This window comes from Mytilus galloprovincialis, chromosome 12 (genome assembly GCF_965363235.1).
Source record: "Mytilus galloprovincialis chromosome 12, xbMytGall1.hap1.1, whole genome shotgun sequence".
Classification (NCBI taxonomy): Eukaryota; Metazoa; Mollusca; class Bivalvia; order Mytilida; family Mytilidae; genus Mytilus; species Mytilus galloprovincialis.
This window is the reverse complement of record NC_134849.1, coordinates 789,509-812,996: the sequence shown is the minus strand read 5'-3', so window position 1 is coordinate 812,996 and position 23,488 is coordinate 789,509. Positions and strand designations below refer to the sequence as shown.

Genomic DNA, 23,488 nt, shown 5'->3' with positions numbered 1-23,488 from the left:
CTGGTCCTGAAATGCAACAATTTCACCTTTAATGGTGAGCATTACCTTCAAATTAACGGGACAGCGATGGGGACGAAAATGGCACCGTCTTACGCCAATATTTTCATGGGCAAATTAGAAAAACAAATTATTGCAACATCTTTATCCAAACCTTTGTCTTGGTTCCGTTTCATTGATGATGTTGACATGAAATGGATTGAATCTCAACAAAAACTGGATGATTTCATCAGACATGCAAACAACGCCCACCATTCAATTAAATTTACGTATGAAATTTCCGACTCTAAGATATCTTTCTTAGACACAACCACATCTATAAAGGACGGTGTCATATCAACAGACCTTTACTGTAAACCCACAGATAAACATCAATACCTTTCTCCCCAAAGCTGTCACCCCAAACACTGTACAAAAAGTATCCCGTACAGTCAAGCTCTCAGAGTCAAGCGGATTTGCTCCTCTGAGGAGGCTGTCACGAAACGGTTACAGGAACTTCGCGGATTTTTGACAAAACGAGGTTATAAGAAATTGGACATAGATAAGGGGTTTGCGCGCGCTAACAATAACAGCCGCAATGACCTCTTACAGTACAAACGGAAGAGGCGCAGCAAAATAGTCCCGTTTGTTCTTACATACAATCCAGCCTTTAATAACCTTTCACGTTTGATCCGTGCCAATTGGCAAACTATTGCCAAACACCCTAAATTATCCAAGATCTTTCCCAATCCTCCTGTCTTAGCTTTTCGTAGACCAGCAAGTCTGAAAGACTTATTTGTTAGAGCTGACGTCTCCTCAAATAAAAGCTGTTCAATTGCAGGATGGTGCAAGTCATGTGGTAACAGACGTTGCCTGACTTGTCAACAAATACTGAATACTCAAACATTCACTTGCCACTCGACTGGATCTGTGTACACTATATATTGCAATGTAACTTGCAAAACCCAGAATGTTGTATACCTCCTTCAATGTCGATGTGGCATGCAGTATGTTGGCGAGACAGAGCAGCCATTTAACAAACGCATGAATGGTCATCGAAGTGACTACACTTGCAAGCCCGACCTACCCGTAAGTCGTCATTTGAGATCACCTGGACACACACAAGCTGATCTCAAAAACCTTACCATCACGATCATAGACCACAACGAGGGTTGGTCGAAGGTCGACAGAGTCGCTCGGGAAAGATTTTGGATAAGAAAGTTACGGACAGTCTCCCCAGAGGGTATAAATGAAAAAACATAGAACGAGTCCCTCATTTTCCTGTGACTACCTGTTTCAAACAACGCCGGATTTAGTACTGGCTTTACAGCTCGAAATTATTTTTAAAAATAACAGTTTAAATTACAGGTTTTCATTGATTCGGGATGATGTATAAGTACGTTGCCACGTTCAATTATTTTACCTCATTATACAATACTTATTTTTTCAATCAGTATTATACTGATATTCGTTTGGGAGGCTTAAATATGTAGTTTCTGTTGTAATTGCCCTACCGTTGTCTAATTTATACCATCCTTGATCGGTTAGGACATTTTTGATTTTTTTGTTTGAGGACTGCCCTCAATGCAGTTATAACATCTCAACTGTCACAACCTTTGGAAATCTAGAGTTGTGCAATTTCACATCGTAAATAACTATTTTTATTTTTGGCATATTTCTGTAGTCTTTGCGGTGTGTTTGGAAATTTTAAAATTGTTCCAGCGTTCGCTTAAATTGTATAAATCAAGATTTTGATAGAGTCTCAATTTGAATTGACATGATTCATTTGTCATTGTGCAATTACCGAAGAAGGATATCTGTTATCCGAAATATCTAATATTTGTGTATTTTATAGTTATTTAATGGTGATGTTGTACCCTTTTTGACTTGTTATATATTATATTTTGTAGTGTACAGAATCATATTACATGATCCATCGCCCTGTAAGATTGATCGTTGACTATTTATTCAGTCATTTAATATTTTAATCAGAGACATATATACACATATGTCTCTGTTTTAATGTACAATGCAGTTTACAATTATTTTTCATTCGTTCAGTATTTCAAGCATTTACATAGTTATAGAATCTCATAATCTAAGTCCAGAGTGTCGGACTAGTGGGGTGTCGGACTAACGGGGTGTTGGACCAATGGGGTGTCGGACTAACGGGGTGTCGGACCAATGGGATGTCGGACTAACGGGGTGTCGGAATGGGATAACGTTGATAGTCCGACACTCATTGGTCCGACACTCATAAGTCCGACACTCAATGGTCCGACACTCAATAGTCCGACACTCATTAGTCCGACACTCAATGGTCCGACACTCAATAGTCCGACACTCATTTGTCCGACACTCGATCATTTTCCTTGTTCAATGAACCATAAAATAAGGTCAGAACCCTATAATTTTGCATACAATTCAGAAAGATCACATCGATTTTAATAAACATGTGTACAGAGTTTCACTTTGGTCTTCAATATCATTATACACTACCTTGAAAATCAAGAGTGGACACACTGAAATGTCTTGCCTGTAAAACGTTAAATTCAAATTTAAATAATCAATGTCAGGGGGGATCCAGCCATTTACAAAAGGGGGTGTGGTGTTCCCAACCCAGGATAAAAAGTGGGTTGTCCAAATACAAATCCCGATACAAATGCATTGATTGGCCATAAAAGGGGGTTCCAACCACAACCCCCAACCCCACCCCCTGGACCCGCCACTGAATGTACATGAGGTCAAGTTGAGATAAACCCTTTCAGACAAACGTACACTCATCGTTAGTCCGACACTGACGATTTCCAACTTTCGTTTTTCGAGTGAAACTGTGAATATAGAACATCGGGATTTTTGTTTTTAATTGAACATTGCCTCTACAAACTACTTAGCTTATATTCTTATACATTTCACCAATAAAAAAATCAGAATTTGTATGAAATGAAAACCTACATGTACTGTAAATATAACCATATATGTTGGATCGAAATAAAAAACTAAAATACCGCGTTATAACTCAAAGATAGCAAGTCTTATGCACACACAATCAAGACATGGACAATATCACGATTTTCATATGGTGTGATAATTTCTTACATTATTTTCTCAAGTTGTAGATAGAATTGTTCATGGACGTAAGAAGAGCATTACACATTCTTATAGACTTACGCATGTTGTTCCGTTTTTTGGACGAACTTGCACCGTTCTTTAAACACGTATTTTTTGCGGGTCATTTAATCCAAGATAATGTAGTACTAGTGTTCGAATTCTGATTCTCGGATATTTTGTGTTACTACTCTTTTGAAAAGATAACAGCTTGAATAAAAATAAGGAATGAATGTTCACCGACAATTCATATGAATTAAACTTCATTTTGAAATAAGTATCACAAACACTACTTTGCGGATCGGCCATTGGCTGAAGAGAAAATCAAAAGAAATCTACGCGAGATAGCGTTTCATTCATGAATATTTCATGAATGAACATTTTCCCGCACTATTTTTTTACTATGTACGATATTTACAACTGTTTATTATTGAATAAGTAAAGGCACAGTGTATCGAAAGAGTCCGGTATGCGAGAACAAGTTGATATTTGACCAAGTCGGATAATTGACAAGTGATAATGGTTTGATTTATTTTAACAATACACAGGTGATAGAAAATACAATAATCGATAATTATATGGCTTATGTCTCACGCCAAAGACGGGTAAAGGTTAATGCCGGCTTTATTAGAAAAGTGCATTGTTTTTGTCAAACTGACATCGATCTGAAAGTTTTGATGCCTAAAATCATTTGAAAACTTTTAATTCCGTTATTTAAATACAAGCTGTTTCACTTTCCAATGTGAATATAAGGACCTTCACTCGTTCAGCATGCTCAAGTGGATCAAACTGACAACAGAAAAACATTGTCTTAATGACAATTAGTATCATAGCATCCGTATAATTTAAAAGCAACCGAGTCTACATCTACAATATTATAGTTCAGTGTATCAAGACCGAGATCAAGACAAGTGCTGTAGAAATTATTAAAATGCTTTAATAACATTTGTCCATGTACTAGCAAAATTACTTTCTTAGTGCTAAACATTGCAGTGGCGGATCCAGAACTTTTATCCTCACACTTTATTCCTGGGGCAGTATGATTCTATAAGATTGACCTATAATTAACAATGTGTCGTCAGGCACAGAGGCAATGATTACTAGTATATCAAATATTAAATGGCTTAAAACAAAAATCTAAAATGTCATTGCCTCAATGGTAATTACACAGCAGCAACTAAAATGTGTTACAGGGTTATACGCACCTCAGATCAACATTGTATGAATCTAGTGTATATAAACTTTTTATTCCTGATGTCATACTACTATTGTTATGAGTTTTATCCTTGTTTTTTTCTGTAAGTATGTACGTCCCTTACTTGTACGACTACGTCCATACATCCCAAAATTGATTTCTGTTCTCTTACTTTAGTTTGCCTGAACCAAATTTTATGAAACTTATACTTAATGCTTAAAACCACAAAACAAGTTTTAATTTGGTTGGCATCACTTTTACCATTCTAGATGTAAAGGGGTGCAATTTTCAGTATACCCTATCATGTATATATACCTTTATATATAAGTTTGACTTATAGCTTTCTTCGGTTATACATTTATCAGGTGAACATAAAAACGGTCTTTAGATTCAGAAGTATAGATATATAAAACAAGAATGTGTCCATAGTACACGCATGCCCCATCTGCACAATCATTTTCTATGTTTAGTGGACCGTGAAAATGGAGTAAAAACTCTAATTTGGCATTAAATTAGAAAGATTATATCATAGGGATCATCTATCTGTATAATACTAAAATAACGAGGTCCAATTTGTCAGCCGTCATTGGGTAAAAACGACAAATCAAAGAATTCAATTTTATATATATCCAATATAGGACAATGGTGTTGATTAAAAATTACACCACTCCAGACCCTTTTGTTTTCCACATAATTAATATTGCCAATAATTAACAAGTTCAGGGTCGAATCCGATATAGGCGAGTGATATGAGAGCCAAATTTACATTTTTAATGCACCTACCTAACACACGGCTAAATTATATATCACTGGAAAGCTAAGAATGTGTACTTTCTAAATATCCCGGTCGTCAAAAGAAATTATGGTGCATTTGTTTTTAAAATCGAGGTCAAAGGTCATGGGTGCAATTTCAATTCACGGATACTTCCAGTAGAAAAATCGAGTCAAAACAAATGCAAAAATGAAACAATTTTATAGGAATGCTATATAACTGTTGGGAAAATATATTTCTATCATATATATATATAGTATTAATTAATTTTTGTTGATTTTAATGGTAACGCATGTTACGTAACGTTTTCTCTCGGGATGTTTGAAAATCAACCATTAAGTCACACAAATGTATCTGTAGTCGCCCTTGCATTATCTAAATTTTATAATACCTCCATATCATTTGATTGCACGTATTTACAAACATATATCTGCAAAGTTGATATAAATAATCCGAAACAAAATATTTGAAGCAAGGAGAAAATATAACATATGACGTATTTTTAATTGTTTAGAAAGTCCCATGATTAGCTGTACATTAAAATTGAGGAAGCGTATGGTCTCCTGTTAGTTTGAAAGCCTACCAACCGCTTCAAGATCAGACAACCATAGGGCGGATTTTTTTTTATTATTGTAGTGCAATATGTTGAGTCTGGATCATACCGCAATTTCATTTACATCACTAAATCAGATATGAAAAGAGTATTAACTAACATTACTAAAATGAGTAAAGTGCTACTAGTATTTTTATATCAACAAATTGACAATTTTAATATAAAACATCAGAAGGAAAATATGACCATTCATTGTACGTCAAACTGTGTTTGATTTTACTTTAGTCGGCCGCTGTGTATCTTGCGATATCTTATTAATCAAACAACACTTGACAAGGGAGTTTGTACTTTTTTTAAATTACGCTAGTGATGACCTTCGGCTTTTTTGGCACTACGAATTACTTTTTTATATCTTGTTTCACCGCTTCAAACGGATGACAAGGTTATCCTAATATTGAACCTTTTATTTGGCTATCTAATGTTAAAATCCCGTTAGCGTATAACCTAAATGATTGAAACGTCGAACCAATAGAATGTAGGACCATTTAGGTGTCGGAATATTGCGATACTGGAATATTATAGCTTCATTTTAACTTAATAAAATTGAGAATGGAAATGGGGAATGTGTCAAAGAGACAACAACCCGACCAAATAAAAAACAACAGCAGAAGGTCACCAACAGGTCTTCAATGTAGCGAGAAATTCCCGCACCCGGAGGCGTCCTTCAGCTGGCCCCTAAACAAATATATACTAGTTCAGTGATAATGAACGCCATACTAATTTCCAAATTGTACACAAGAAACTAAAATTAAAATAATACAAGACTAACAAAGGCCAGAGGCTCCTGACTTGGGACAGGCGCAAAAATGCGGCGGGGTTAAACATGTTTGTGAGATCTCAACCCTCCCCCTATACCTCTAACCAATGTAGAAAAGTAAACGCATAACAATACGCACATTAAAATTCAGTTCAAGAGAAGTCCGAGTCTGATGTCAGAAGATGTAACCAAAGAAAATAAACAAAATGAAAATAATGCATAAATAACAACAGACTACTAGCAGTTAACTGACATGCCAGCTCCAGACTTCAATTAAACTGACTGAAAGATTATGATTTCATCATATGTACATCAGGCACAATCCTTCCCGTTAGGGGTTTAGTATCATACCATAATAACATATATGAGAAGAACATAACGCGTGTCATGCCAACAACTGTTTTTAGAATAAATGTGTTTAGTTCCGACGCAAAGACCTTATCAGTGACTCAATATTAACGCCAAAATATGCAATCTTTAATGACTTGACAACAGTATCGTAATTATATCCCTTCTTAATAAGTCTATTCAAAGGTTTTTTAAGTTTCTGAGGTGAATACTGACACCTTTGTGCTTTATAAAGAATATTTCCATAAAAAATTGGATGTGAAATACCTGAACGTATAAGAAGTCTGCATGTTGAGCTATTTTTACGAATGATGTCTTTATACCGATGATAAAATTTAGTAAATGTTTTGACTAGTTTGTGATATCGAAAACCCTGGTGTAATAATTTTTCAGTAATACATAAATTTCTCTCGTTAAAATCTAAAACATTGTTACATACACGAGCGAATCGTACAAGTTGAGATATATAAACACCGTAAGATGGTGACAAGGGAACGTCACCATCTAAAAACGGATAATTAACGATAGGAAATGAAAAATCATCCCTTTTATCATAAATTTTAGTATTCAGCTTTCCGTTAGTGATATATATATCAAGATCGAGGAAAGGGCAGTGGTCATTGTTAGTATTAGCTTTATTTAAAGTAAGTTCAGCAGGATAAATTTCATTAATATACATACTGAAGTCGTCATTATTGAGAGCCAAAATATCATCCAAATATCTAAAAGTATTATTAAATTTGTTTATCAGATGTTGTTTTGATGGGTCTTTGCTTATTTTTGTTATAAATTGTAACTCGATCATAACAATACAAAAAGAGGTCCGCAATAAGTGGTGCACAGTTAGTCCCCATTGGAATTCCGATAATCTGACGATATACGGAATCCCCAAAGTGAACAAAAATGTTATCTAGTAAAAATTCAAGGGCATATATAGTATCAAAGCATGTCCAATTAACATAGTTTTTTTGTTTATTGCTACTAAAAAATGACCTAAAAGAGTTTGAACATATATATTCACATTCTGATTTTTTGAATGCCCATTTAATTAGGTGTGTGAATTTTTTCTTAATGAGAATGTGAGGCAATGTGGTATACAGGGTAGAAAAATCAAAACTTTGAATAGATTCAAAATCACCAATATAAGCATGCAATTTATCAAGTACTTCCAACGAGTTCTTGACACTCCAAAAGTAATTTATTCCACTATTTTCGAAGGCCTTATTTGAACAATTTATTATAAGGTTTTTAATTGTACCAAGTGTGCTGGTAAGAAGAATAGACAATTTAGTAGTTGAACAATGGCTTGAAGACGAAATAAATCTATATTTGTTTTATATTTGGTTTTTAGCACTTTTTATAATTGGTTTTGGTGTTGTTTTTGGGGTTTGACTATAACTCGACTTGGTGTAGCGAGAGGTTGGATGAAGCTTTTTGTGATAGTCGGATAACCAGTACTTTTTATGCTGTTCGTGTTTAGGACTGGATCATACCACAAGGGTTTCAGAAATAGTACTTTTTATGCTGTTCGTGTTTAGGACTGGATCATACCACAAGGGTTTCAGAAATAGTACCGTTAAATAAAAACACAAAGTTCTGTTCAGCTGGAATTAACAGATCTATTTTAATTATTATAATACAATACTTAACATCAAATTAAAAATACAAATTGAAAATAGTGATAATTAACAAATACAATACAGTTGTAAATAAATCAAATGACATTGAATAATTTAAGTTTTCCGTTAAATTGATAAAATTTCTATTTTCGGATTACAGTTTAAAAATGTACTTTTAACCATAAATTCTTTCTCAATTAAATTGATTAACTTACCAAAAAAATGTGGAAAGTCTACTAACCGTTAAATAAAAACACAAAGTTCTGTTCAGCTGGAATTAACAGATAGTATTCCAACTGAACAAACTTGTTTATATAGTCCCGGAGAAATTATCCCATTATTCAAATAAAGTCATAAATGTCGGTACTTAACTTTTGCAACTTTGAAGTGACCGATGCATTACCCTTATTAAAAGTCTTAACTCCCCCAATACACTTAAAAGTAACATGTGTCATGGTGTTTATATAACATGGTCATTCAGTTATCTGAATGAAGTGTTTATTCACATCATAAACCCCACTGGCTAAGTTTGTACATGGTCAATAAAATTTTATACATGTAATTTATCCGGACAAGTGAAACTAAACTATGATTATATTATACTTCAAACTTTGGAGAACATTTAAAGAAAATCTCTCTATAATAATACTCCCCCACTCCATTTAATTTTGGAGCTCCAAAATTGTAGGAAAAATAAATCAAGAACACAAATAATTGAGATTATTATGTACGATAAAAAAAATTAAGCATATAAAAGAAAACTATATGTTATATTCTTAAAACAAAATTTAAATTGCGCTTCGAAACATATGGAATAAGGCTTATATCTTTTGATGTTATATGTATTAGATGACTGATTGCGTTTTAATTGTTCTTATTTGTGATTTTATATGACCATTTACATGTAGTATTTTGTTTGTAGCTTATTCTTTTTTTTATATAAAAAATAAAAACCCAATTTTAGTCTTAAATATTTTTCATTTACAAAAATATCTTTATTCTTTATCATAAGCATGATAAGAGCGTTGGTGTTTTAATCAATATTATTATTATCGTTTCTGTATTACTTTTGTAGTAAGCCCTCTTTTCTTGGTAGTCTGCTCGAACTCCAAACATACCCGAGTCATTTACTCTCTCTTTGGAGTATGCTCATTTTCCTGGGTATTTTGCTCCGACTGCAGAACTACTGCAAGACATAAGCTCATTTTATATTTTATCACTTTAGTCAAATATGCTGTCTGTTTTACAATGGTTAGTTTACTAAAACATCTGATTACAGTTAAGATTTTACATTACATGGATAAGGATTTGCCTATGCTAGAATAATATTATGTTTGCTACAATCAAGGTTTTACATGAAGACTATCTAGGTCAACATATTTAACAATAATTTAATTAGGTGATCAACAAAATTAAATTCTTATGATTAAACTAACATTAAATTCTTGCACACAGGAACCTTAAAACACATGTTTTACTCAACATTTTTATCGTAATCGCTTTAGAACCATTAAACACTTTAACAATCAACCAAATTTATAATTTATTTTTTCACGTGCATTTCTCTTAAAATTACTTTTTATCTATTAATCTATATTTGTTCTTTATAGGACACTGTACCTTATCTCGACATTTTTTTTTAATGAAGACGTTTTATTCTACATAATATCAAGTTTTTTAGTCCTTAAACAACCAACCTCTTCTTATAGATTTTATTTTTTTAATGTACTTTTATCTTTTTAAAGGGTAAAGTTCAAGGCTAAATTTAAAAGTTCTCATATAAACAAGGACATTTCCTCTTTACGTTTAATGAATTTGAACCGCCTGAACTTTAGCTTCTCAGACACATTACATTTCAATATAGTTACTCTAAATTACTTTTTTTTTATATATTTATAAACTAACAATACTTTCTGGTCATTTCATATTTCTTTTTCTTTTTTCTTTTTCATCAATTATCATTATTTAGTATCTTATTTGTTATTAACAGTTTTCCAAATTAAATGATTTTTCATCAACACTTTAAATGAAGCTGTTTCAGCACTTATATATCATAATTCATACTAGTATTCCGTTTATCTCAATTTAGACATTTCTTTTCAAATTTACCTTTATCAATGACTCAATTTTCAATTTAACTTAATTCCTATATATTTTTTTAAACACACTTAAATTTACTTTCTATCTTTTTTTTCACCTAATCCTTATTTATCTACTTTAATTTTAACTTTAACTTTTTGTTTGCTATTTAAAATATTTCTTATATTAATGTTAACTTACTTTCTATTTATGACTACAATAATTTTACTATAGAACATACTATATATACACATATCGTGAAACAACAGTTAAATTTAAAATCCATTGTTTATAACACAAGTCCGAAATTATGCTCCGTCCTGGTCCATCTTTCTTCTTTTTCCGTAATCCTTTCTCCGCCTCCTTTCTCTGCACTCCTTTTTCTGTTTTCCTTTCATCATTCTTTCTATACTTTCTCGGTTCTCCATTCTCCTTTTTTTTTTCGCCGTTCGTCTTCACAACATATTTTCCACAAATCTTTCTTTTCTAACGTCAAGAACGCTCGTACGCTAAATATTATCTTCTTGGTTGTTTTGGATTTTCTGTTACTTTTAAACTTCATCCACCGGAAATCATTTATTTTCCTCCACCACTTTTTATAGTGGGTTTTCAGCACTTTTTATAATTGGTTTTGGTGTTGTTTTTGGGGTTTGACTATAACTCGACTTGGTGTAGCGAGAGGTTGGATGAAGCTTTTCGTGATAGTCGGATAACCAGTACTTTTTATGCTGTTCGTGTTTAGGACTGGATCATACCTCAAGGGTTTCAGAAATAGTACTTTTTATGCTGTTCGTGTTTAGGAAGAGATAGAAATTGTTAAGAACTATAAATACCTTGGTGTTATATTCTCTAGAAATGCATCTTTTTTTGCAACTAGAAAATATCTTAGAGATCAAGCTACTAAAGCTATGTATTGTGTTATTAAGAAGTGTAGATCAAACCATCTATCTATAGAATGCCAGCTTGACATGTTTGACAAAGCTGTTTTACCTATACTTTTATATGGGGCCGAAATCTGGGGATACGAAAATCTTGACATTTTGGAAAGAGTACATTTGAGTTTTTGTAAGCATGTTTTACGGTTAAAAAGATCGACTCCAAATTTTATGGTTTACGGGGAATTGGGAAGATATCCGATTTCTTTATACGTTAAATTACGGATGATAAAATTTTGGTGCAACCTTCTTAATAACACACTTGATAACAAGATTTCGTCAATGTTATATAAGTTGATATATATTAATTATAATAAGTATGGAATTGAAAACAAATGGTTGTTATTTATCAAAAGTATCTTTGATAATTGTGGTATGTCAAACATTTGGCAAAATCAAGATTGTATCTCAAAAAATTGGATTGTATTAAGTATTGAACAAAAGTTAAAAGATCAGTTTAGACAAGAATGGTTTGCAAATGTAAATCAATCATCAAAAGGTTTATGTTATAAATTATTCAAAACAGAACTTAAATTTGAAAATTATATTACAGTTTTATCGTTAAAAAATGCACTGAAACTATGTAAATTTAGATGTGGCAATCACCGTTTGCCAGTGGAGACGGGGAGGTGGCAAAATGTTCAAAGACAAGAGAGGCTATGTCACCTTTGTGAATCTGCTGACATCGGCGATGAATTCCATTATGTAATGTCTTGTCCTTTTTTCAAAAAAGAACGATATAAATATTTACCACACTATTGTTGTACAAATGTTAATATTCTTAAATTTAAAAATGTATTCACTACAGTCAATATTGTCTTGCTAGAAAAATTGTGTAGATTTATTAACTATATATCAGTGGAAGTCTGTCCTCCTGGTTAAACTACATTTATTTATGTATATTTCACACATGCAAAATATGTTGTATTGTATATATTATCATCTCTGTAACTATGTTATTTAGTTAATGAGAATAAAGATCTATCTAGGACTGGATCATACCACAAGGGTTTCAGAAATAGTACCGTTAAATAAAAACACAAAGTTCTGTTCAGCTGGAATTAACAGATCTATTTTAATTATTATAATACAATACTTAACATCAAATTAAAAATACAAATTGAAAATAGTGATAATTAACAAATACAATACAGTTGTAAATAAATCAAATGACATTGAATAATTTAAGTTTTCCGTTAAATTGATAAAATTTCTATTTTCGGATTACAGTTTAAAAATGTACTTTTAACCATAAATTCTTTCTCAATTAAATTGATTAACTTACCAAAAAAATGTGGAAAGTCTACTAACCGTTAAATAAAAACACAAAGTTCTGTTCAGCTGGAACTAACAGATAGTATTCCAACTGAACAAACTTGTTTATATAGTCCCGGAGAAATTATCCCATTATTCAAATAAAGTCATAAATGTCGGTACTTAACTTTTGCAACTTTGAAGTGACCGATGCATTACCCTTATTAAAAGTCTTAACTCCCCCAATACACTTAAAAGTAACATGTGTCATGGTGTTTATATAACATGGTCATTCAGTTATCTGAATGAAGTGTTTATTCACATCATAAACCCCACTGGCTAAGTTTGTACATGGTCAATAAAATGTTATACATGTAATTTATCCGGACAAGTGAAACTAAACTATGATTATATTATACTTCAAACTTTGGAGAACATTTAAAGAAAATCTCTCTATAATATTTGTAAGGGGTTTTGTGTAGCTTCGGAAGCCAATACATTGTTGGGACTTTCATTGTATTTGGCTCTGCTTGTAAAGCGGTGGCTAAAAGGTTATGTTTGTTACAGATTTCGTTTTCTGAAAATGGAGTCAGTTGGAATGTTGGTGAATTGGTGATTTCCTTTTTCAGAACCTCAATGTAAAATTTACGTCAAACAATAATAATATTATTAGCAGCTTTATCGGCCGGGACAAAAACAAATTCCTTGGCTATTTCTTTTAGTTTATGTTTGATACGAGAAATAGGTTTATTTTGGTTATTGTTAATAGTAAAATGTTCTTTAAAATGTTGAATACGTATATCAACTATCTTCATTACTGAATTAAAAAAGAGTCCAAAGATTTTTTGTCAGCTTTTTCCCGTTTTATCCATTTTATACAGTAAGTATGGAGTGAGTCGTGGATGATATTACGACACTCATTCCAATTAATAATTGACGGGGGACGATATTTAGGTCCTTTACTGAGGAATGATTTTAACTCTCGGTCTTGAACGATGTTAAGATCTCCTGTTATAACATGGGAAATGGGTCCATAAATATATTCGGAATTACTGCAATTACATGAAGTAGGTGTATTTTCACTGATATTAACATCTTTACACAATTGACTATAATTAAACACAAATTTCCGGGTAGATTTCTTGTAAATATAACAAATAAGAGGTAGCTCAGTATTGTCAAAATATCCAGGAATTTGTTCTTTAACAGAATGGTCGTTAAATATACCGGCAATATTTACAAAATCAAAGCCTTTATTGACATACTTAATTTTAATAAAATGCTTTTTATGATCTTCAGGGCGATCAATTTTGGGAAATAATTTAGAATAACAATATGCCATAATAATTTGAACAATTTCATACTTAGGACTGCTATATGAAATTGTGTTGCAATCCTCCAAAATTTTATTTAACTTATTAACCGGTAACGAACAGAGTTTTGTTAACAGATAATGTCTGCCGTTGTTTTTTGAAATAGAAATTAGGTCCGAAATATTGGTATGATTGGCCCGAAATTTTCTTTGATTGCGATTTGTTCTACGACCGTGAGAACGGTTTTTACGAACAGTTTTAGAAACTATATCCAAAATGTTAACGGAATTGGTTCTAGATATATTACCAATTCCCATGATATTATCATTTAGACCGAGAGGGTAAACTGTCTGTAATTTTTTAATCCAATTTAATTCAATTATTTTCCGTGATCGTACAAACTTTGAATGCGATTCACCAGGCTGCTTATTTACTACTTCTAAAGGTTGAACTGCTAAATATTTAAAAGGATGGTTGTGCTTCTTAAGGTGTTGATAAATGATACTTTTGAATTTATTTGGTCTTTTAAAACGATACAGATGTTCTTGAGTGCGTTTAAATAAATATCGTCCAGTTTCTCCTACGTACTGAATACCACACCCCGGTTTGTTTCATGTGAGTAAATAAATAATACTGTTTGTTTTTCAAGTTATATCAGTTTCAAAATTTAAAGAAAATGTGCGACCATTAAACGTGGACCTTACCGTATTGTTGGTGGAAAGACGGGGACATGTAAGTCATTTTTTGGCATGACACTTATCGATAGAAGGGTAGCCACGATTTTTATTGTTAAAAATGTTAGCGATGGTAGTATTTTTAGATAACCGATTTTGAAGATTGAGACGTGTAGATACCCTTTGAACAAGTTTAGTATTTAGTATTTTTCCATTTTTAAGCTTCATAATTGTTTTGTTAGTGAATTACATAATAAAGGAGCAAAGATTGGCGTCCAGAATATGAACCAGCATACAATAATTTAAGTTATGTAAAATTGATAAATTTGCTGAAAATGTCAAACGCTATCAGTATAAATTACCCGAAAAAGATAGTGTATATCAGGGTAGGACTGATGGCTGACTAAATAGTTGAATGGGGCTGAATATTGAAATACTGCTTTTTGATAAATATTCCTAAAGTAATGAACTAAAGCAGTTCTCGCTCGGACACACACTCCATAATCTAGTATATTATAAGAGCATAAACCTGAAGCACGGGGAGGCACTCTACTGCCTCCACACGGCACTAAAGACAAACTCTGTAAAAAATAAAATTGAGAATGGAAATGGGGAATGTGTCAAAGAGACAACAACCCGACCAAATAAAAAACAACAGCAGAAGGTCACCAACAGGTCTTCAATGTAGCGAGAAATTCCCGCACCCGGAGGCGTCCTTCAGCTGGCCCCTAAACAAATATATACTAGTTCAGTGATAATGAACGCCATACTAATTTCCAAATTGTACACAAGAAACTAAAATTAAAATAATACAAGACTAACAAAGGCCAGAGGCTCCTGACTTGGGACAGGCGCAAAAATGCGGCGGGGTTAAACATGTTTGTGAGATCTCAACCCTCCCCCTATACCTCTAACCAATGTAGAAAAGTAAACGCATAACAATACGCACATTAAAATTCAGTTCAAGAGAAGTCCGAGTCTGATGTCAGAAGATGTAACCAAAGAAAATAAACAAAATGACAATAATACATAAATAACAACAGACTACTAGCAGTTAACTGACATGCCAGCTCCAGACTTCAATTAAACTGACAACAGTATCGTAATTATATCCCTTCTTAATAAGTCTATTCAAAGGTTTTTTAAGTTTCTGAGGTGAATACTGAAACCTTTGTGCTTTATAAAGAATATTTCCATAAAAAATTGGATGTGAAATACCTAAACGTATAAGAAGTCTGCATGTTGAGCTATATTTACGAATGATGTCTTTATACCGATGATAAAATTTAGTAAATGTTTTGACTAGTTTGTGATATCGAAAACCCTGGTGTAATAATTTTTCAGTAATACATAAATTTCTCTCGTTAAAATCTAAAACATTGTTACATACACGAGCGAATCGTACAAGTTGAGATATATAAACACCGTAAGATGGTGACAAGGGAACGTCACCATCTAAAAACGGATAATTAACGATAGGAAATGAAAAATCATCCCTTTTATCATAAATTTTAGTATTCAGCTTTCCGTTAGTGATATAGATATCAAGATCGAGGAAAGGGCAGTGGTCATTGTTAGTATTAGCTTTATTTAAAGTAAGTTCAGCAGGATAAATTTCATTAATATACATACTGAAGTCGTCATTATTGAGAGCCAAAATATCATCCAAATATCTAAAAGTATTATTAAATTTGTTTATCAGATGTTGTTTTGATGGGTCTTTGCTTATTTTTGTCATAAATTGTAACTCATAACAATACAAAAAGAGGTCCGCAATAAGTGGTGCACAGTTAGTCCCCATTGGAATTCCGATAATCTGACGATATACGGAATCCCCAAAGCGAACAAAAATGTTATCTAGTAAAAATTCAAGGGCATATATAGTATCAAAGCATGTCCAATTATTATAGTTTTTTTGTTTATTGCTACTAAAAAATGACCTAAAAGAGTTTGAACATATATATTCACATTCTGATTTTTTGAATGCCCATTTAATTAGGTGTGTGAATTTTTTCTTAATGAGAATGTGAAACAATGTGGTATACAGGGTAGAAAAATCAAAACTTTGAATAGATTCAAAATCACCAATATAAGCATGCAATTTATCTGTAATCTCATCATTCTTATCGGTCAAAATATCCATACAAAGACAACTTCCTTGGCATGGGCATATACATGTACCAGTACAGCAGAAGTTTGACGAAAACGGACACAAGATCTTCTATATACAGATTGAATTAATAATTGGAAATGGACATGCGGCAATTGTCAAAGAGACACCAACCCGTTCAAAAAGCAGGCAACGGCCGAAGACCACCAATGGGTCATCAATGCAGCAAGAAACTCCCAAACCCGGAGGCGTTCTTCACCTGGCCCCTAAACAAAAATGTACTAGTTTGAAATGATAATGGACGTCATACTAAGCTTCGAAATATACTCAAGAAATTAAAACAAAAAATCATACAAAAATAAGAAAGGCCAGAGGCTCCTGACTTGGGACAGGCGCAAAATTGCGGCGGGGTTAAACATGTCCTTGCAATCTCAACCCTCCCCCTGCGATCAAATCTTGTAGAAAGTTGGATAACATCATACCGGACCAATGTTGCCTTTTAACCAACCAAAGAGAACTTTTATTGTTTCTGTAGTTATGTCGACATTGTCTTGGATAAAATTTTGACCCCCAGAAGAAAAATAATGCCATGTAGAATGTATGACCCATTTTCAATTTTTCTAATCTGTTGATCAGTCAAACTTGTGTCCATAAATACGGTGCATTTGTAATGATAAATCTAAATGAAAAAGAGTTCAACAGAATAAGACAAAAATTATAGAGCTACTGTATACAATATTGGATGTACCTTGGCCTTGTTGAGGCTGTATACATGTACATTGTAACTATAAATTGACCATATATTTTTAATATTTGTTGAAGCTGATAATATGTTATGTAGTTTTCTCGGCGGCGATCCTCGGGCATAAATTAAGCCCGGTTAACTGATCAAGTAATTAAAGTTGTTAACCAGAATACTTCCTTGTTTACAGGCACGTCATCTTTAATCGTCGAAATGTTAGTAAAAGCTGTTTTATGTTCAGAATAAAATAGCTCTTTACTTTCTGACTTCAAATTTTGTAGCAAAAATTTAGCGATGCAAGCTCGATGGTATAAAGATTTAATAGTAAAATTAGCACGAGTTATTTTGTAAATCAGATCATTACGTCCACTTGTATTTTTGTCCATCTGATGAGTTAAGCCTTTTTCAACTGATTTTTATAGTTCGTTCTTATGTTGTATTATACCACTGTCCCAGTTTAGGGGAGGGGTGGGATCCCGCTAACATGTTAAACCCCGCCACAGTATTTATGTATGTGCCTGTCCCAAGTCAGGAAGTGTAATTCAGTGGTTGTCGTTTGTTTATGTGTTACATATTTGTTTTTTCGTTCATTTTTTTTTACATAAATAAGGCCGTTAGTTTTCTCGTTTGAATTGTTTAACATTGTCTTATCGGGTCCCTTTATAGCTGACTATGCGGTATGGGCTTTGCTCATTGTTGAAGGCCGTACGGTGACCTATAGTTGTTAATGTTTGTGTCATTTTGGTCTTTTGTGGATAGTTGTCCCATTGGCAATCATACCACATCTTCTATTTATATATTGTAGGAGATATATGTATTAACACTCAATACAGCTTGAGTTTGCTACTCAGAGGATACCTTATGAAGTTGTGTAACTTGCTTATAGCACGGGGGGGGGGGGGGGTGTAACTTCGATTTTTTTTGTTAGGGGTGTGCCATTTTTGCCTCAAAAGACGTACCCATTTTAATATAACATTCACTGAAATTCAGTACCTATAGTTATATAAATATTTAAGAAAGAATGACCTATACTTATATACAATAATTAAAATTTGACCCATGCTTATATAAAGCACTTACTCATCATCACTCATAATTCATAAATATACCAACTACCCTTCAGTTTTTATTTATGAATTGACATCGTTTGGTGCACATATATTTTATAATGTAAGATTCTCAATAGCATACACCAAATCAATATACAGTTATCAAACGTAAATGCATTTTAATATAGGATGTCATTAAAAAGGAGGGTCATTCTTATATAAAATCTGGCAAAATTATGACCCATATTTTTGGCACATCCCCGTATACCCAATAATAGGAAGTTACCCCCCCCCCCCCCCCCCCCCCCCCCCCGTGGCTTATAGGCTTTATACATTTGCAAAATATACAAACAGACAAATCAGAATGAGTTGTATAGATCTACTGCCCTCGTTGATATATGAGAAGAAACTGGTCGGTAGAATTGGTACATGTAGTACAAAGTCTTTGTATAGACAAAACAGAAGATGACGGGTTGTGCTTACTTTTGAAATATTCATAGCAACTCTTATGATATTTTGTATTTTCAAATGGGATGTTTTCATTTTTTTCATATTCATCGACCAGTCTTCTGTAAACTTCATCTTTTCGCTTTCCCACATAGTTTCTATGTAGTAAATACATGACAGACTATGCATCTGTGTCAATCAATCGATAGTTTTTGCTCTTTAGCATAGGAAGGGTTTCATTGTCAACTGGACTAGGAAAATTTGACACGACTCGTAAGATTTTCTACGATTTTCCGATACGATTCCTTATTTAGAAATGGGTGAATTCTGCAGAACTCAAAAACTATGTTTTACTTTGATTTGATCTTAATTTCGGACGATTTTATATCTATTTAAGCTACACTGAAGTTCAAGATGATTTATCGTACTCTAATAGCACTATTAAGTTCACGGAAATCGACTAATATATTCAGTAAAAAAACGATAACGAAATAGATAAGGGATTCCGGAAACTATAGTGATTTTACCCAACATCATAAAATTGCAGAAATTCGTGATTTTAAGAAATGTTGAGATAAAGTCTTGATTTTGAATGAAAAAACGATAACTGATGAGTGATTTGGTGTGTTCTAAAACGGATAGAGTGCAAAAGCATTTAATAAAAAAATTAATTGTAGATCCGAAAAGGTCAGGATTATGAAAATTTTCGTACAAAATGTCAAATATTTAGAAGGAATGCAAAAGCATGCGGAGTTATAGTTGTAAATATTATTTTTCATTATTTTAAGAATCTAATTCACTTAATTATTCTGTCTAAAAGAAGAGATACGACTAATTTCTTTTGCTTGAAAAACATGTTGTAATTTTATAATTTTCCTCAATTTTCAACTAATTTCTGAAATAAACGTCAATTTTACAAAAACTGCACCGTACGATTTTGTGACGACCGGGCAACAATCAAAGTTAAATCATTATTCTTTCATTTAAAAAAGAAATTAGCCGTGTGTTAGGTGGGTGCATTAAAGTCCCACCTAGACGTCTTTTTCAAATATTACACTCGCCTAATACCAATACCAATAGTATATATTTATCTGTTACCTATTACCTTATCTGTACGTTTCTCATCTGACAGGCGCACCACCAAACGGTGTATTTCGTAAATTTGCTATATACACGGGTCAATTGATTGGACTTCAACATCATTAAAAAAATACCTCGACCAAAAACTTTAATCTGAATGGGACAGACAGACGAACGGAAGGAAGAACGGACGAACGGACGCAAAGACCAGAAAACATAATGTCCATAAATGGGGCATTAAAAGTGATTTTTGGAAATTGCTGCCGAGACAATGGTTTAGTTTGAAAAAATCCAAACTGTGATTAAATACATATATTTGAAAATATACACGTCTATAACCTATTTGAAATAATACACATATACAGTTGCAAACTTTCCAGAGGTGCTATCCAGCACTTTGATTTTCAATGGCACAGATAAACTCGACGTCGTGCAAAACGTCTAAAACAATGTATTAGCGCAACGGTGTATTTTTTGGTGACTATAACGCATACATACTACTAAATATGATATTTAATTTGTGTGAGTGCAGTTTTAGTAGATATAAAATTCGGTCAATTGACAACATAACCGGGGAGTTTGAAAGAGGGGCAATATGCAAATGAAGCTGACATAAGCCAATCAAATATTCGGATAGCTGATGCTGATGTCATCATGAAAAGTAAATTATTATTGGTCAGTCTGGAAAAAAGTGCAGCATTCTCAAACCATGTGGCATTTGAACTAAGACGTTTGAAGAAGCATGGCTTATGTTGTGCAAGGTAGTCGAGGTGGAAAAATCTTAATACATGAAGGATACAGGTACCAGAAAAACAGAATTAGATTAAACGCAATTCACTGGCGGTGTTGGAGGAACACATGCAGAGCCCCTTTACGAACCGCAGTTTTTGACATACAAAATGCACCAAACAATATCGACGTTTTACATGTAAGTTGAGTTCATTTCATGTATTTTATTCCTCAACATACTTTTATAAATAAAACATAATTGCCTCTTGGAACCAAAGAAGTAAAATGAGAAACTTGGTCTTTATGTAAAAATGAATCCTTTTTTTTTTTGGGGGGGGGGGGGGGTCCGATTATTATCTTATACATCTGATTCACATCTTGTACTTCAAGCATATCAATTTTACATTTGATACGAGCATGTCTCATCGGTCACTTTTCATCATGACAATCTTTCTATTTGGTAAATTGTATTACATCCTGACCGGTTTTTACTTTAGAGATATAGAAATTACTCTAGAGCCTAAAAGAAGATTTCTGCGCGCATATCTTTTTTAATAATTTCTTAGGTTTTTGAAGATAAGTACTTATACAGACTACATAACTTGCGACTGACTATCTTTTAGGTTTCCGAGCATGATCACCAAGAAGACCAGGAAACAATTGACTCTGCATCAATAAGACAAAGAATGGTAAATCATGTATCTGCAAATCCAGAGGTCTCCGGAAGACAGGCTTATGACAATGTTGTTCAGCAAGTCCCACGGAATGAACGGGATAGTATCCCAACATAAGATTGCCTAAGATCATCACTTGACAGGACAAGAAGGAAACACATTCCCCCAATCCCAGCCACAATAAATGATGTGGCTATCAACGGGCGCTGGTGTCTTACCAAAGATGGTGATCAATTCCTAAGTAAACTAGATAATGGATGGGGAATTGCTGTTTTCTGCACTAGGGAGGCACTTATGTGTTTGGGAGATTGTAATGACATATATATATAGATGCTACTTTTAAGTCTGTCCCGCGTCCATATATGCAATTTTTGACAATACACGGGTTCTACCGTGACAGGGTAATTCCATTTGTTTATACTTTAATGACAGATAAGCATATTGGCAGCTATCGACAGATTATGAGACACATTAAACGGCGTTACAGAAGGTTAACCAACAATGATTTATCGCCACAAAACATTGTTTCAGATTTCGAGACCGGAATGATAACTGCAGCGGAAACAGAATTTCCCCAAGCTAGGATGTGTGGCTGTTTCTTTCATTTCTGCAGAAGTATCTGGAGGCGACTTCAGAAAGAGGGACTTCGAAATGCCTTTAACAGACGTCTTGCACTGAGGAGATGTGTGAGAAAAATGATGGCCATAGCGTATCTTCCATTGGCGGTGGTTCGACAAAATTTCCAGTTGTTTCGTCAAGATGCAACTACTCAACGACTATGTCACAATTGTCCAGGTCTAAGGGAGCTATTAACTTATTTCCAACGAAATTACCTAAATGGACAGTTTAGCCCAGTTATTTGGAATGTCTACCAAAGAAATATGGATAATAGGACAAACAATCATGTCGAATGTAAGTATATACATGTATGACAAATTAAATCATAAAAGCATATGCTTTAATGACACTCCGAACGTTACGGTATGTATCCCCAATCTATGTAGTATTAATAATTTGATTTATCAGTATTAATGGCCCCAATAAAAAAAAAATGGAAAGCGATTCTGTCGCTTATGATCAGCCGTTGTTTTTCATAAAAGCTTCCGTGTAACAATCATACCCGAAATTCAGAAAGCAAAAATGCTTAAATTCAGTATCTCATGATTGTAAGAGTTTTACTTTTGTATTTCACTGAATATACAAATGAAATGTGTTATTTAATCTTTGCTAACTGCTAAATCAGAATTGGGTCACAAAAAAACTTTCTGTTTTTCCTTTGAAAATTCATTATAAATATTTTTCAGCTTTCAACAAGAGATGGAACGCAGTAGTTGGCAGACGTCATCCAAACTTGTGGTACTTTTTGAAGAAGTTAAACAGAAGAGAGAAGGGGAGCCTTGTCCGTTGCAGCCGTTAGACGAGGCGATCGACCACCCGTTCGAAACAGGAAGTACCGCCTTCTTCAAGAAAGGATAGATCGTTTAACGAATTCCTACAGAAATGGACAGAGAACACTTAATCAGTACTGGGACGCCATGCATGGTGTACACTGTTGCCCAATTTAACTGAAATGACTGAGACGTTTAGCCGTTTGTCGGTGGTGTAATAAAAGTTGAAATAAAACATATCTTACAAGTTTGTGTTCGTAATTCTAAAAAGTCCAGCAGAACGTGACATTCTTAATTGACCTTAAGACCAGTCATTACGCATCTACATTTATTTCAAATCTGAGTTTACTGTGGCTTTCATCTATTACACCCACCCTCCTTTTTTACGATTGTACATGGGCATTATATTGTCTAGTTCGTTCGTCTGTCCGTTCATTCGTACGACCGATTGTTCAGATGTTCGTTTGTCCGTAAGTTCGTTCGTCTGTTCGTGCGAACAGATTTTTAGTCAATGTGGTTTATTATGAAACAGTACTTGTATCAACTTGAAACTTAGTACACATGTTCCTTTGATGAGGTTTTTATTAATTGTATGATAAATTGGGTTTTATCTCAGTCTTATTGTT

The 23,488-nt window shown here is 33.4% G+C and overlaps 1 protein-coding gene and 1 long non-coding RNA gene across 8 annotated transcripts in view; one reads left to right on the top strand and one right to left on the bottom strand.

Annotated features, from left to right (window-relative positions):
* The window catches only part of LOC143054464 (uncharacterized), a 286,121-nt gene that overhangs the window by 103,063 nt on the left and 159,570 nt on the right, over positions 1-23,488 (top strand). The gene's annotated exons all lie outside the window — the stretch shown is intronic.
* Positions 8,086-12,460, bottom strand: LOC143053472 (uncharacterized). Of its 3 annotated transcripts, none has more exons than XR_012971367.1 (3): positions 12,405-12,460; positions 8,604-11,222; positions 8,086-8,373 (listed from the first exon to the last, which is right to left on the bottom strand). It is a non-coding gene; the product is annotated as an uncharacterized LOC143053472 (long non-coding RNA). The 3 variants fall into 3 exon arrangements; XR_012971366.1 differs by having other exon boundaries at positions 8,086-8,388; positions 8,630-11,222; XR_012971368.1 differs by having other exon boundaries at positions 8,630-11,222.